Consider the following 15093-nt stretch of genomic DNA (forward strand, 5'->3'; position numbering starts at 1 on the left):
TGAGGGAAGTTTATAGTATAGATATTAAAATTAGCTTATTCTGACATAACTGAAAAACATAAAGAAATTGATCTCATAAAAGTTGGGAATAGAATGGCGGGAAACGTAGGCAGTTTACAGGCACGCACCTATGATTATAAGCGTGGGTGTCAGTGTTTACTCACGATAATGGGATGGGGCATGGTACTGCACAGTCTGTTGGCTAGAGATGACAGTAATCGACTTTGAAGAAGATAGAAAAGGTACATTAAAAGTTTCATCATAAATAAATAATGCTTCAAGAGGTGAATGTAATTTATATAATGCAATTTAGGCATACATGAAAACATTACATTCATGAAAACATAAAAGTATATTAATATAATTTTAATTTGTGACCCGAGATAGCTCAGTAATTAATTGGTTTGCCATAGTAAGGGGAACAAGGACTATTTCTAACAGGAACTCAATGACTGGCTCTTTGACCTCCCCACCTCCTAAGGGAGGAGCAGTACTGTTAGGCCACAGAGGAGGACTTTGCAGCCAGTCCTGAAAATACCTGACAAAATGGAGTCATATGAAAGGGGAGGAGGTCCTCCCCAATCAGTGGACTTGGAAAGGAGCAGGGAGGAGATGAGGGAGGGAGGGTGGGATTGGGGAGGGAATGAGGGGGCAGGGAGGAGATGAGGGAGGGAAGGTGGGATTGGGGAGGGGATGAGAGATACAGCTGGGATACAGAATTAACAAAATGTAACTAATGAGAATAATAAATAAAATTAAAAAAAGAGAGAGAGGTAAATCTAGTTTTAAAATTAAAATACTATTAAATTACTGATGATTTTTATAAACCTAATTTTCAAAAGGATTCAGGAAAATTGCTTAGTAGAAACTAGATTGGATATTTCTACAAAAAGAATAGGATGAATGTAAAACATGAGAAAAATAAAAATAAAAGTAAATTATATATTGGAAAATATGTTAAGTTCACTGAGAAAGTTAAAAGCTATTCTTTATAGTAGAGAATAAATGTAAAAATAATTTTTATCCAGTGAACTATTTCTAACAGGAACTCAATGACTGGCTCTTTGGCCTCCCCACCCCCCAAGGGAGGAGCAGTCCTGTTAGGCCACAGAGGAGAGCTTTGCAGCCAGTCCTGAAGATACCTGATAAAACAGGATCAGATGAATGGGGAGGAGGTCCCCCCTATCAGTGGACTTGGAAAGGGGCAAGGTGGAGATGAGGGAGGGAGGGAGGGAGGGACTGGGAGGGAATGAGGGATCGGGACACGGCTGGGATACAGAGTTAATAAAATGTAACTGATAAGAAAAAAATAAAATAAAAACAAAACAAAACAAAACAAAAATTTATCCAATGAAATGTGGGAAAATCTTAAATTTCATATTGCAGGAGCAAAGACAAAGATGAAAAAGATGACCTAGATAATGATAAGCATGAAGGACAGAGATATGATCAAAGAAATGTAACTGTTTCTGAGAGAGAAAGAGCAAGGAAATAAATAAATAAACCTCAAAGAAAAGAAACAGTTTTAAGCTAAAGAAAGATTTGAGGTAAATAAAGTGAAGGTTCATCAAGATTCGAAGACTTAGCATCTCTTAAAAAAAAAAAAAAAGAGAGGCATCTGGGCTGTTTCCAGCTTCTGGCTATTACAAATAAAGCTGCTACAAATATGGTTGAGCAAATGTCCTTTTTGTGTACTTGAGCCTCTTTTGGATATATTCCTAGGAATGGTATGGCTTGATCTTGAGGAAGCACTATTCCTAGTTGTCTGAAAAAGCACCAGATTGATTTCCAGAGTGGTTGTACAAGTGTACATTCCCATCAGCAGTGGAGGAGAGTTCCTCTTTCTCCACAACCTCTCCAGCATGTGTTGTCACTTGAGTTTTTCATCTTGGCCATTCTGATGGGTGTAAGGTGAAATCTCAGGGTTGTTTTGATTTGCATCTTCCTAATGGCTAATGATGCTGAGCATTTCTTTAAGTGTTTCTCTGCCATTCGATATTCCTCTACAGAGACTTCTCTGTTTTGCTCTGTTCCCCATTTTTTAATTGGATTACTTGGTTTGCTGCTTTTCAGCTTCTTTAGTTCTTTATATATACTAGATCTTAGCCCTCCTCAGATAAAGGGTTAGTGAAGATTCTTTCCCAATCTGTAGGCAGTCGCTTTGTTTTGATGACGGTGTCTTTTGCTTTACAGCTTTTCAGTTTCATTAAGTCCCATTTATTGATTGTTGCTCTTAGAGCCTGTGCTGTTGGTGGTCTGTTCAGGAAGTTGTCTCCTGTGCCAATGAGTTCAAGGGTCTTCCCCACTTTTTCTTCTAACCTATTTAATGTGTCTGGTTTTAAGTTGAGGTCTTTGATCCACTTGGACTTCAGTTTTGTGCAGGTGATAAGTATGGATCTATTTGCATTTTTCTACATGTAGACATCCAGTTAGACCAATACCATTTGTTGAAGATGCTATCTTTTTTCCATTGTATGGTTTTGGCATCTTTGCCAAAGATCAGGTGTCCATAAGTGTTTGGGTTCCATAGTAATGGGAAGAGGGACTGACTCTGACATGGACTGATTGGCCTGCTCTTTTATCACCTCCCCCTGAGCAGGGAGCAGCCTTACTAGGCCACAGAAGATGACAATGCAGCCACTCCTGATATGATCTGATAGACTAAGATCAGAAGGAAGAAGAGGAGGTCCTCCCCTATCAGTGGACTTGGGGAGGGGCATGGGTGAAGAAAAGGGAAGGGAGGGGCTTATGGGGGATACAAAGTGAATAAAGTGTAATTAATAAAATAAAATTGAAAAAAAATGAGAAAGAAAAAAATTAACAAAACCTTGTAAGATAGTAAAAGGGAAGTAGCTAATTAATTAGAAAAGTACTTAACTAGATTATTTCACAAACAACACAAAAAAATGTAAAACAATCAAACATACAAAAAAAAAAGGGAGCAAGCAAATGAAACCTACTTCCTAAGATGTCATTAGTCATCAGGGGAATGAATGCTAATTAAGTCTACAATAAAATATGACTCATTCCTACTAGGATGGTTAAATACCAGCAGCAGTGATTAAAATTTACGAGGAAAATGTAGTAGAAATAAATTTCTCTCATGTTGCTGATAAGAGTGCAAGTGGCCAAAGCAAGAATTTCCTGGTTCCCTAATTACTAATCAGTATACTATCTTAACGTATGTTCAATACAAGACATGAAAATCTATATCCCTTGAATCTGTGTAAGAGAGTTTATAACAGTTTGGCTATTAATGACACCAAAGGAGACACTGCCTACTCCTCAATAAACAAGAGAATAAAATGTCAGTTGTGGGTATGCACAAAAAAAATAATATTACAGTATTTTGAAAAGAAAGAGAGGGCTGAACTAAACAAATCTCACATTAGATAAGTTGTAAAATCATGTTGAGTGAAAGGAGAATGTGACAAGTGATGTTTTTGAAATTCCAGAATAAGATAAATGAACAGAAAAGATTGAAATCAAACCGTTGTTGTTACTTCTGGTTGGGTATGATTAACTGGGAGTGTACATTACAGATCATTAAGGACAATGAACCAGGTAGAAATGGATGTCAGTGCTCATGGAATTTGTTGTATGCTAAAGACTTGGTCAGGAGCTAGTGGATCATGGAGGTTCTAGTCATAGCTGAATGGATTTTTATGATGAGTTCATAGCAGAATGGCCTTTAGGAGACTCAGCTTGGCTGAAAGGAGGAGGCCAGTGGAGGGATGATTTTGTGGGACCTGTTTTATACCTAGTCCTTCTTGTCATTTCCTTTCCTGCTGCCTGTCTCCTAAAAGGAAGGTTCTTGCTCCCCCATGGTCTAACTTATGCATTCACTAAGAAATAAGAAAGCCAAATGTCAGTTTCCTAAAACCTTTAAAATTGTCAGTTAAAACACTTTGTCCCCTTTCACTCGCTTTTTCCATGTATTGTTGCAGAAGTGAAAAGTGGTGCACATAGGAGCTTATACTTAAGGAGCTCTGTGAATTATTCAATTTAATTTATATCTAAATAAAAGGCAGATGGATGAGCGAGTGGGACTGGAAGGAGAGGAGGCTGTGGGGTTGTGATTGGGATAGAAATTGAACAAATAAATAAATTAATGAAGAAAAAATAATATAAGAGTTAAGAACAGTGTTAAGGTGAGGTTGTGGGTGGTGTTTTCCTGCGATGCTCCCTTTCAAAGTTCCTTACATTGAGAGGCATCATGAATGAATGAAATATGTTAAGGAAATCAATTTTAATCTTGACTACAACAATATTACACAGAAATACATACTATCATAGGATCTTGTGTCCACACTATTGTGCCTGTGAAATCTATTAAAGAAGCACTCTAAATGCAGGAAATGGTGATGGGTAAATCAGTCAGAGTAAAAATAATGAAAAATAAATCTAATCTAGGGACTGTTTGGGAATATGTAAGTGGAAATTTGAATTTGCCTACTAAATGGACCTATAATTTTCTCTGGACGATATTTCATCTTCAGTTCTTTGCACAAATAATTAAAATAGTTAGGTGTCAAAATCCATCAGAAAAGTTTTGTGGTTTAGCTATAATTTAAATAAAGTGTGTGTGTGTGTATGTGTGTGTGTGTGTGTGTGTGTGTGTGTGTGTGTGTTTGGTTTAAAAGGAGATGGAAGTACCAGTGCAGTAAAAAGTGATATAAAAGTGTTTGAATGGTGTAGGAGCAACTGTGTGTGTGTATTGCGTATGAGCAACTCTATGCATATGTATGTGTGTATTAGTGTGTGGAGGCCAGAGGTCAACCTTGTATCTAATTTTGCCTGGATTTTTGAGACCAAGTCACTGAGAGGGATCGGAGGGTCACTATTTAGATTAGAATGTCCAATTATTGACCTCTAGGATACTCCCTGTTTCCATGCTTCCTGCTCTGGGTTTACAAGTCTAGCCATCACGGATTTTTTTTTTCCATTGACTTTCCATATGTTTTAAAGATTGATCTTGGGTCCTCATGCTTGGGTTGTAAACACTGACAATTTTCTCTATAGCTTCCACACCAGTTTTTAACGATGCAGGTTTCTATAGATCCAGTAGCATAAACGTAAATACAGAAAAAATTCTGGGAGGGAATTTGTTTTTCTCTGAAAGTTGTATCAGTGATGATGACTGTTTAAACTGCTCTCAGTTTTTCAGAAAAAAAAAAAACCAAAAACACAAAAGTGATATACTGTTGCCCTGTGTCCAAGACCTCCATCTGTATATCAGAAATATTTAAAGAGAAGTTGCATTTGCACTACTGTCTTCTTAAAAAATACAGTATAGCGACTATTTAGATAGCACATTTTAGAAGTTATTACTTAAGGCCTAGGGCTTGAGCAATGGCTCAGCAGTTAAGAGTACTTCCAGTTCCTGAAGAAAAATATTCTGGTTTGATTCCCAATACCCACATAAGCGTTCATAACTCCAGTTTCAGGAGCATTAATGGTCTCTTTTGACATCTTTGGGGGTACACCTACATATTTACTGTCATGACACCTATGTACAGAACATAAAATAAATAAGTCTTAAGGTCAATTAAATATATGGAGTGGTATCTATAGGTTGCATGTAAGCACACTTTTATTTTATACAAAGGAATTGAGCATTTTGGGGTTTTGGAATTTATGGAAGGTCTTGTTACCATGACCCCACTTTTACTGATGAATGATTCTATTGGGCTTACAAAAGCAGGGAGACTCAGGAAGCAGGATTAACAGTTTTTTTTTTCAAGTAGGAAATATGTGGTTATTTGTCACTAGATAAGATGGTGTACATTGTACAGTGTAGATAAACTTACTGTGGACTGTTATTTTTTATGTCTTATTTCTCAATTGCATTTTGACATGAATAAAGGGGCCCGGCCTGTTTATGGAATGACTGACTCATCATCTCCTCTCCAGGTTCTCATCTGTCATCCTTGTTCTGCGCTGCACATGCTGCAAACATACGTTGAATGCTGCTTGACCTGTGTTGGTTTGTGAGTAGCTGATCCCAGAATTCTTGCAGCTTTTTATTTCTCTATTCTAGATACTGAAGATATTTTAATGAGAGAAGGAATTCAGTAACATATGACAATAAACAGCAATCTAGAAGTGAGTGTTACACATGTTCCAATCACATCTGAGGCTTATTAAAATCATATCATCTAAACTGCATAAGAAATATATGACTTAGTATTGCTCTTTATGTTTGTTTAGTGAATTAGCAGAGACACAAGAATGTGGAGTATTTTGACCAACATATTTACTCAAATTTTAACAGTCAAAACATGATCCAAACAGGCTTACACCAAATTCAGTTCTGAACAATTATCAGAATATGAAGTTTATTCTTTGTAGTGATGGAAAAAGCATTAAGCTTTACATTATCTTTCAGAAATAATTGCATAAAATTATTTTTAGATGATTTCATCTAAGATAGAATTGCATTCTTAGCCTACAGTTTGGCATCCAAAGAACACAAGCTTTTAAGTGTTTTTAATGCACTAATGTTCTGGTTGTTATTCTACCATTCTCTGCTCCCAAGCCACCCTCGGTGGTTCAGCCTGTGATATCAGAACACTACTCCTTCAAGATAAGAGAAAATGATGAGCTTTGTGGAGATGGAGAGGGCCCTGGATGGACACAAGAGAGAAATGGCTCCTGGTTTTTGCAGCAAGTCTCCTGAAGGTCCCTGCAGTGTGACTTGGCTACTGTCGCCTGGCAGCTCTCCATGGTATCTCTGCATCCCGGAGGATGACTTCCCCACACAGTGGGTCTCATCAAACCCTTTCCAATCAAGCCTGGCACGTCGGCACTGGGTGAAAGAGTCCTATTATAGATTTTCTTTCCAGTGTACTATACGTTTCATGCTATGGTCAATAGCTGTCAATTTGATGGAGACTAGTGTTATCTGTGGGGGATAATCTTGATTATGTTAATTGATGTGAGAAGATCCATCCTAATTGTGGTAGACACCATTTCCTGGGCCTCTGATCCCGGACTATGTGAAACAGAGAAAGTGAGCGGGACCCTAGAAACCATGCATGCATCACTTTCTGCTTCTTGTCTCTGAATGCACAGCTCCCCCAGGCTCCTGTAGCTGTCACTATCCAGCAGGATGGACTCTAGCCTGAAACTGTGAATCAAAGCAAACCCCTCTTCCCTTCGTTTTGTGGGTGCATTTTTTTTAAAATTTTATTTTTCTTATTAGTTACATTTTGTTAAATCTGTGTCCCAGCTGTATCCCGCTCCCTCATTTCCTCCCCAACCCCACACTCCCTCCCTGGTCTCCTCCCTGCCCCTTTCCAAGTCCACTGATAGGGGAGGACCTCCTCCCCTTTCATTTGACCCTGTTTTATCAGGTATCTTCGGGGATGGCTGCAAAGTCCTCCTCTGTGGCCTAACAGGACTGCTCCTCTTCTGGGAGGGTGGGGAGGTCAAAGAGCCTGCCCTTGAGATCCTGTTAAAAATAGTCCTTGTTCCCCTTACTTTGGAAAACTACTTGGTTACTGAGCTACCACAGGCCACATCCGAGCAAAAGTTCTAGGTTATATTCATAGATGGTCCTTGGTTGTGGGTGCATTTTATCACAGCACCAGGAAAGAAAACTACATTACTCTTAGAGGCAGTGGCTTCTTCCTGTGCTTGGTATTTCTAGGTCTCTTATTCCTTTATAGCCAACCCCTCAGTTCTCCCAATTACTACTAGAGTAGACTTAAATAAAACTTTTGATTTTTGCCCCTTAGGTTGAAAAAAAAAAAAAGCTACATGCAATGACACTTAGTGGCTATATTTGTGATTGTTCTGGTCTTAAATATTCTAACTTTCAATTATTTTCATTTATAAGCTTGAAATAATAGTACCTAACTCAAAGACTACGATACAATTACAAAGTGTTTGGGAAAGTTACAGATGAGAAATAAAAGAAAATATGGTGGAAGCTGTGGTTTCAGACAGTGGTGCTTCATTGCATTTCTCACCGAGGTGTTTATGCTGAATTTTGTAAAGGTATTTTCACATTTTAAGAAATGAAATCACATAAAATTTTATGTAAGAAGTGAGAAATAGTAAGAGCTGGAGGGGACGGGAACTCCACAAGAAGAGCAACAGAACAAGATAACTTGAACACAGGGAACTTCCCAGAGACTCATACTCTAACTAAGGACTATTCGTGGAGATAATCTAGAACCCCTGCACAGATGTAGCCCATGGCAGTTCAGTGTACAATTGGGTTACATAGTAATGGGAAGAGGGACTGCCTCTGACATAATCTGATTGGCCTGCTCATTGATCACCTCCCCCTGAGGGGGGAGCAGCCTTACCAGGCCACAGTAGAGGACAATGCAGCCACTTCTGATGAGAACTGATAGACTAAGATCAGAAAGGAGAGGAGAACCTCCCATATCAGTGGACTTGGGGAGTGGCATGCATGCAGAAAGGGGAGGGAGCGTGGGATCGGGAGGGGAGGAGGAAGAGGCTTATGGGGGGATACAAAATGAATAAAGTGTAATTAATAAAAAATTAAAAAAAGAAAAAAAAGAAATGAAATCACATAATTATCTATCATTATTTTGTTATCTTCAAAAGCAATTGGTCAATCCAGGAGGCAAACGCTCTGATACAGCATAAGTAGAGCAGTGTGTGAAAGCATTTCATTTTGGTAAATAATTTGAAATTTATGTATTTTACTTTCAATGAAGAGGAAAAGCTATCATGGGGTTTTGTCCACTCTTAATAATTTCTTCTACAGGACAACCATACTGTAATTCACAGAATGAAGGAGACTAAGTAGCAAGGAGGTCCCAAGGGAAGCCTCCTTGAATCTCACTTAGGTGGGGAGAGAGAATACACAGCAGAAGTGGATGTGGTGAGGGAACTGGGTAGGAGAGGGTATGATGAGGAAAATGGCGTGTGGGAGGGATCAGATGTGTGGTAGTGGGGAGGGGAAGGGAAAGGCCTTGGAGAGAAAAAGAAAACCAAGGGCGGTGGAAGCACTGAGACAACAGGAGTTCTGTGACAGGGTAGGCTCCAGGAATGATTTTGGGATGTCGCTAGCTAAGCCTCCCAGCATCAGCGGACATGGAGCCTGAGGAGGCCACCTTCTAGTCAGGAAGGACTTATAGTGGTGGGAGGGGAACACCAGTCTGCCTACAAAGCCATCTGCCCAACCTTTATCCTGCCTACAAGACATGCAGAGATAAAGAGAGAGACTGACGGAATGTCTAAGCAATTCCTGGCCCAACCTGAGCCCCACCCATGAAAGGAAGACAACCCCTGACACCATTAAGGTGTCTGCTTTGTTTGCAGACAGGAGCCTAATATAATCTTCCTAGGAGAGGCTCCATCCAGCAGCTGACTGAATCAGACACTGAAACTCACAGTTAAGCATTAGGCAGAGCTTGGGGAGTCCTGTGAAAAAGGGGGAGGACCGAAGGTCTCAAGGGGACAAGAACATCACATGAAGGCCAACAAAGTCAACTAACATAGAGCCATGGGGGCTTACAGAGAAGAAAGCACCAGCCAAAGAGCATGCATGGACTGGACATAGTCCCCCTACACATATGTAACTGATGGGCAGTTTGATCTTCTTGTGGGTCTCCTCGTAAGTTGATCAGTTGTTGTAAATAATAATAATAAAAATTATTGTAGGGCTATATGTTTATTATTAGCCTTAAGATTACCACAGAGGTATTATCTAACCTGCTATCACAAATAATAAGACGTGGATACCTGTTAGATTTTATAATTACCTTATTTACCTTGGGCTGGGCAGATCTTTCACCTACACACTGTCTCAATACGCTCACCATCCATCTCCCAGGCCCCATCCAGTGCCATCCACCTTCATCCTCCTCATCTGGTCTACCTTCCATCCATGATCCCTGATACTGCTTGTATTTTTTATCCGGGCCTTTTCATGCAATTATTGGAGTCCCTCATCTTGCTCCATGCTAACCCATCATGCTGTTGTCCCTTCCTTCTTTCTTCCTGGCTGTCTGTCTCCCATGATTCCTCCTGTCCCTGAAGCAAGGGAACCTTAGCCACACCTACCCCATTCTGCCCTGCCCAGGTATAAGCTGTTTAATCAACCAGTCAGGTATAATGACTTAGGCAGGTTTACACAATAAGGATAGGTTTACACAACAATACAGATTTAACCAGATTTTGAGGGATAGCATCAGAAAAAACACCAACAAAGTACTGTGTATGCCATGGACTCTTTTGCCTACTTTCAATCACTTCCCACTAACAAGGCTGACTAGCCTAGCCTCTGGATGAGGGTGAGCTTGGTCCTGATGTGACTTGATGAGCTGGGGTGGGTTGGTGAGGGGGAGCTCACCTTTTCTGAGGAGGAGGGGAAAAGGGAAAAAGGTTGGAAGGGAGGGACAGACAGTAGAAGAGGGAGGAGGCTAAGATTGGGATGTAAAGTGAAAATTAAAAATAAATATAAAAAGAAATTGGTTTAAAAATTATTTTTAACCATTTTTACCAAAATTTATAGCAGATATCAAACTAAAGTGTGTTGCTATGGCTAAGATAAAACTTAGTCTCTCCCTTTTCTCTATCTGTTTCTCTATTTGTTGTTTTGAGAGGGGAAAAAAAGCTGTCTTCCAAAGTAGGCCTGTAGAATTATGTTTCATTACGTGCATAGAGTATGAATTTCCTGTTGACTTTCAGATGAAGGAGCATGCCAGTGAACATAGATGTCCTGTAGAGAATGATGGATTATGCCAAGACACAGGTAAAACATCTGTATTTTATGGACTATGACATAAATAGATCGGGAAATAGGAAAACAAACTATCACATGAATTAATTTCTGAAAATTGAAAGATTGCAAGGTGTGGATCAACACTGCATAAGCAAGAATCCCCGTCTTGTGATGAGTCTCTCTTTTTCAAGGACACTGTGTGGATGGCGTCCATTGTTCTGAATCATTAATGACAATGCTCACTTCTGTGCTTCTAGTGAACCCAATACATTCTGGTGTTATCAATAAAACAATACACTAAATGCTTCCATGTAACATTTGGTTGGTTCCTACTGGAAATCAAGAAAATACTAACTATGGGTACTTTCACATAGAATAGGAAGAAAAAGGAAGGCAAAAAGAGCCCCAAATAAGCCAGGGTGTTTGAATGAAGAAGATGAAAAACAGTCATGGTCATGATCAGTAAGCCTTTAGCTTAGGAGTATCCATTTCCTCATCCATTTTTATGAATTAACAGAAGCCAGTTTCACACTTTGTTTCAGTTTAAGATCAATAACATTTGGAATGTATGCAGTGTGAAAAATCATTGATATGCAATATTCCAATCACTCTTCTCAATATACCTAAGAGAGAGTACTAGCCTTACTACCATCTCAGAAGACATTACAGCCTAATTATTGACATTACTAGTAGCATTTTTAGGCTATATCATTTGTGATGCTTAGAAGAATATTTAAATATGAAAGTTTCATACTAAAATCTGTACTCGTAAAGAAGCTAAGCAAGAAGGAAGACCCTGGTTAAGATGATCAATCCTCATTCAGAAAGGCAAATCAGAAGAGGGAGAAAAGAGGGAACAGGACAGGAGCTGACTGCAGAGGGCCTCTGGAAGACTCTACTTTTTTTCTCCTGTTGGATTGCCATGTCCAACTTTAATAAGAGAGTTTTTGTTTCATTTGATTGCGTTCTATTTTGTGATATGTGGTTGATATAACTTAGAAACCTGCTCTTATGTTGGACAGAAAGAGAGATGATCTAGAGGGGAAGAGAGATGGGGAGGAACTAGAATGAGTGGAGTGAGGGGAACTCTAATCAAGATATACTGTATGAAATAACAATCTATTTTTAAGTTAAAAAGAAAAGAGACTCTTTTCTTATTGAGAAGAGTACACAACTTAATCTTTAAAAAATTGGCACAAGAAATCTTGTAAGAAAATGAAAACGCCAATAATTAATGAACATGTATGAGTTTGGTTATGTGTAGAAAATCCAGGAGAAATATGATGGGATGAACATATGCATTTAGTCACCTGGGTAATGCAGACACAATTAATTCTTTCTATACAACATTAAAAGAGCACACTACATATATCTCAAAAATTTTTCTTTGTTATGCCAGCTGAGCATCTTCATCCCTTTTAGTTTTTTTGGAATAGTTTGTGATAAGACATAAGCCAATTTATCCAGTCACTACCTGAAATGATGGATATACATGCTGTATTAATATGCCTTTAAAAAAATCATAGTGTAGCACATAACCCACACCATTGATCGACATTCCCAGGTACAGGTCTTCTTTTAGTTAAATAAAAGCTGATGTGCAATTGAATGACATTTTGAATGTCAATTAAACTAATGCCCCCAAGAGATTACACTCTTCATTAAAATATATACTTATCTGACCTTCTATTCATTTTCTTTTATAGTTCTTCATCTAAATTGTTCTGTGTAAAATTGGGAAAGGTATTAATTATTTTTTAGGGACCACAAATTAGGGGAGTGGGGGATATCTCTGACATGGACTATGTTATTTCTTTTTGATCACTTCCTCATGATGCACATTTCCTTTTTTTTTTTTTTAAATAATTCTCTATATTGAATACAATTTAAATCCATGGGTACAAGATGTGATATTCTTTTCCGAAAGAGGAACACACCATGACTAAGAGTGGCCAGTGAAGATATTTAAGTAATGTTTCTTAGCACTGCGAAGCAGTGATATAAAAGGTGCTTGATGGTGATGTGTCAATTTATTCCTTGAAAATTATGAAGATTGGTGGCCCTTTCACTGAGAAATAAATTTGTATTTGGTAGTAAATCAGAAACTAGCTAGGAAATAACAACTGAACTATTAGATCAAATAAACTACTAACTGGATAAAATAAATTTTCCTATTCCATTTGACAAGATCTTGACTATTTATTTATTTCTAATTTATTTATTTATATTTTTTTTACAATTTATCCATTTTATATCCTGATTGTAACCCCCTCCCTCATCTCCTCATAGGCCTTCTCTTACCCCCATTTCCTTTCCCTAGTCCACTGAAAGGCGGAGTTCTCCTCCCCTGCTATCTGACCCTAGCTTATCAAGTCTCATAAGGACTGTCTGGATCTTCTTCTTCTGTGGCCTGGCAAGGCTGCTTAATTTTTTTAAAGACAATTTTAAGACCATGGACATGGCTTTCTGTCACAGGTTATATGGAGATGTTTTGCTATTATTCATGCAAGTTCTAAGTACTTCTGCCTAGGACTTCATGTACTCTTCTAATTAAGAGTTCATACACTGTTTCATCAGCTTGGAGAGTCTAAATGAAGAATCATAGGTATGACATGCATGGTTTATTCATAGGAAATTATTTTAGCTTTAAACCCCTATTTATAGATGTAAAATCACATGACTCTTTAAACATTACTCCACAAAGAGGAAAGCTCATGCCCAATAATTAGTATTTTCATGCTTATTGTTGAGTTGTTGTTCTTACCACATATTTCAAAAATGTGATGCTATTTTAACTAGGAACAGGACACTTGTTCAGTACTCAAATATTTATAATTATTTTTAATGTCTAATAGTATTTATGGAATGCCAAATGCTCATAAATTGATTGAGGGGAAAAAGCATTTTAAACAAATATCTGACTTATCTTTGGCAAATAATTTTAAAACTTCAAAGATTTTAAAATTGAGTTTTTAACTCAACATTGCTAATTAGCAAACACATGTAACAAATTTTCCCAAATCTGCATATCTGAAATGCCCAGGGTAAAGGTTGTTTCTACAGCCATAACATCTTTACCCAGAAAGAAAAATAGTCAAAATATTCCTAGCCAATTCTTGAAAATTACTAACATATGTCAGTGTACATTATGATCAATGTAATACTGAGATACAATCTTCTCATTTCACGCAGTTCAATATTCTTCATTTAGTAGCAGAGTATAATTAACCTCAGCCTTAATTATTTCACCTCTAGCTTAAAATCCAGTGCCCACTCTGGCTGTAACTCATTAAGATACATGAATATTTATTGAAATGAGCCATTTAGCTTTAGACATATGGAAGGGTTCCTATTTCTCCCAATTCCTCATTTTTGATGTCACTCCATTAATTTACAGGCTTTATCTAGATTTGGTTTCCTTCTCCTCTTCCTTCTGCTCCTCAAACATCCCTTTTCTTCTTCTTTTCCTCTTCCTCCTCCTCCCCTTTCCTCTTTCTTCTCCTCCTGCTCCTTCACTGGTTCACATGAACATTTCAAGGACTTGTGCACTGTTTCCCAGTCGATATTCCTTTAAAGAGTCCAGGGATAGTGGGATGTTTCATATTCCTCTTCTTTGTGATGCATGCTGCTTGTCACCTGTTTTCTTAAGTGATAAACTGCTCAAGGATACAGTCTTTGTCTTTACATACTTATAATCCCAGTGCTGAGCCAAGGGGCAGGTTCATAGAACACACTCCAGAAATGTTTGCTAAGTTTATGTATATTGCTAGTATTAATATTACTATTACTACTAATATTATTATAATATTACTAATAATATTATTTATCTTTTCATTTCATTTGTTTTCCCCTTTCTTTTCTAGTTTAGGATATACTCTAGGATGCTGTTTTGACCTTGACCCCCAATCCTTTTGTTTCCACCTCCTAAGGCCTGGCTTTGCAAGTGTGTATCACCACATTTGGCCATAATTCTTTAGCAACTGGATTATAGCTACTTTTCTAAAGTGCTGCAGAAAGGCTTTATCTTTCATTTGTTATTCCATTTCTTCTTCAATTTGTGTTTTGTCTGTTTTCAATCCTCTCTTCATCCTTCCTTTCTTTATGTTTGACTTTGCATTTTTGTAATGAGATTTGCAAAAAAAAAAAACAGCAGCAAACTTTGTAGCACTTTCCTAATCTTTCTTTACTAGACCTCTTTTCTGTCTTTTATTTCTTCTCTTAAACTCAGTCTTGCTAGTTTTGCATCATTAATATCTCTCTTTGAATGTCCCCGTGTATATCGACTACACTTGTAGACCTTTGCAGTTGTATTATTTTGAAACACTGCTAGTCACATGAGCAAACCTAGGTATATCTCATGGAGTCATGAATTTACTTTAGGCTGCAGA

The 15093-nt window shown here is 38.0% G+C and overlaps 1 protein-coding gene across 1 annotated transcript in view; it reads right to left on the minus strand.

Moving 5' to 3' along the window:
* Positions 1-15093, minus strand: part of Xirp2 (xin actin binding repeat containing 2) — a 336814-nt gene that overhangs the window by 90518 nt on the left and 231203 nt on the right. The window contains exon 3 of the mRNA XM_055600574.1: positions 10254-10295. The gene's annotated coding sequence lies outside the window, so the exon portion shown is untranslated. The remainder of the gene's footprint in view (positions 1-10253; positions 10296-15093) is intronic.

This window comes from Psammomys obesus, unplaced genomic scaffold, assembly GCF_907164565.1.
Source record: "Psammomys obesus unplaced genomic scaffold, mPsaObe1.curated_primary_1811, whole genome shotgun sequence".
Taxonomy (NCBI): domain Eukaryota; kingdom Metazoa; phylum Chordata; class Mammalia; order Rodentia; family Muridae; genus Psammomys; species Psammomys obesus.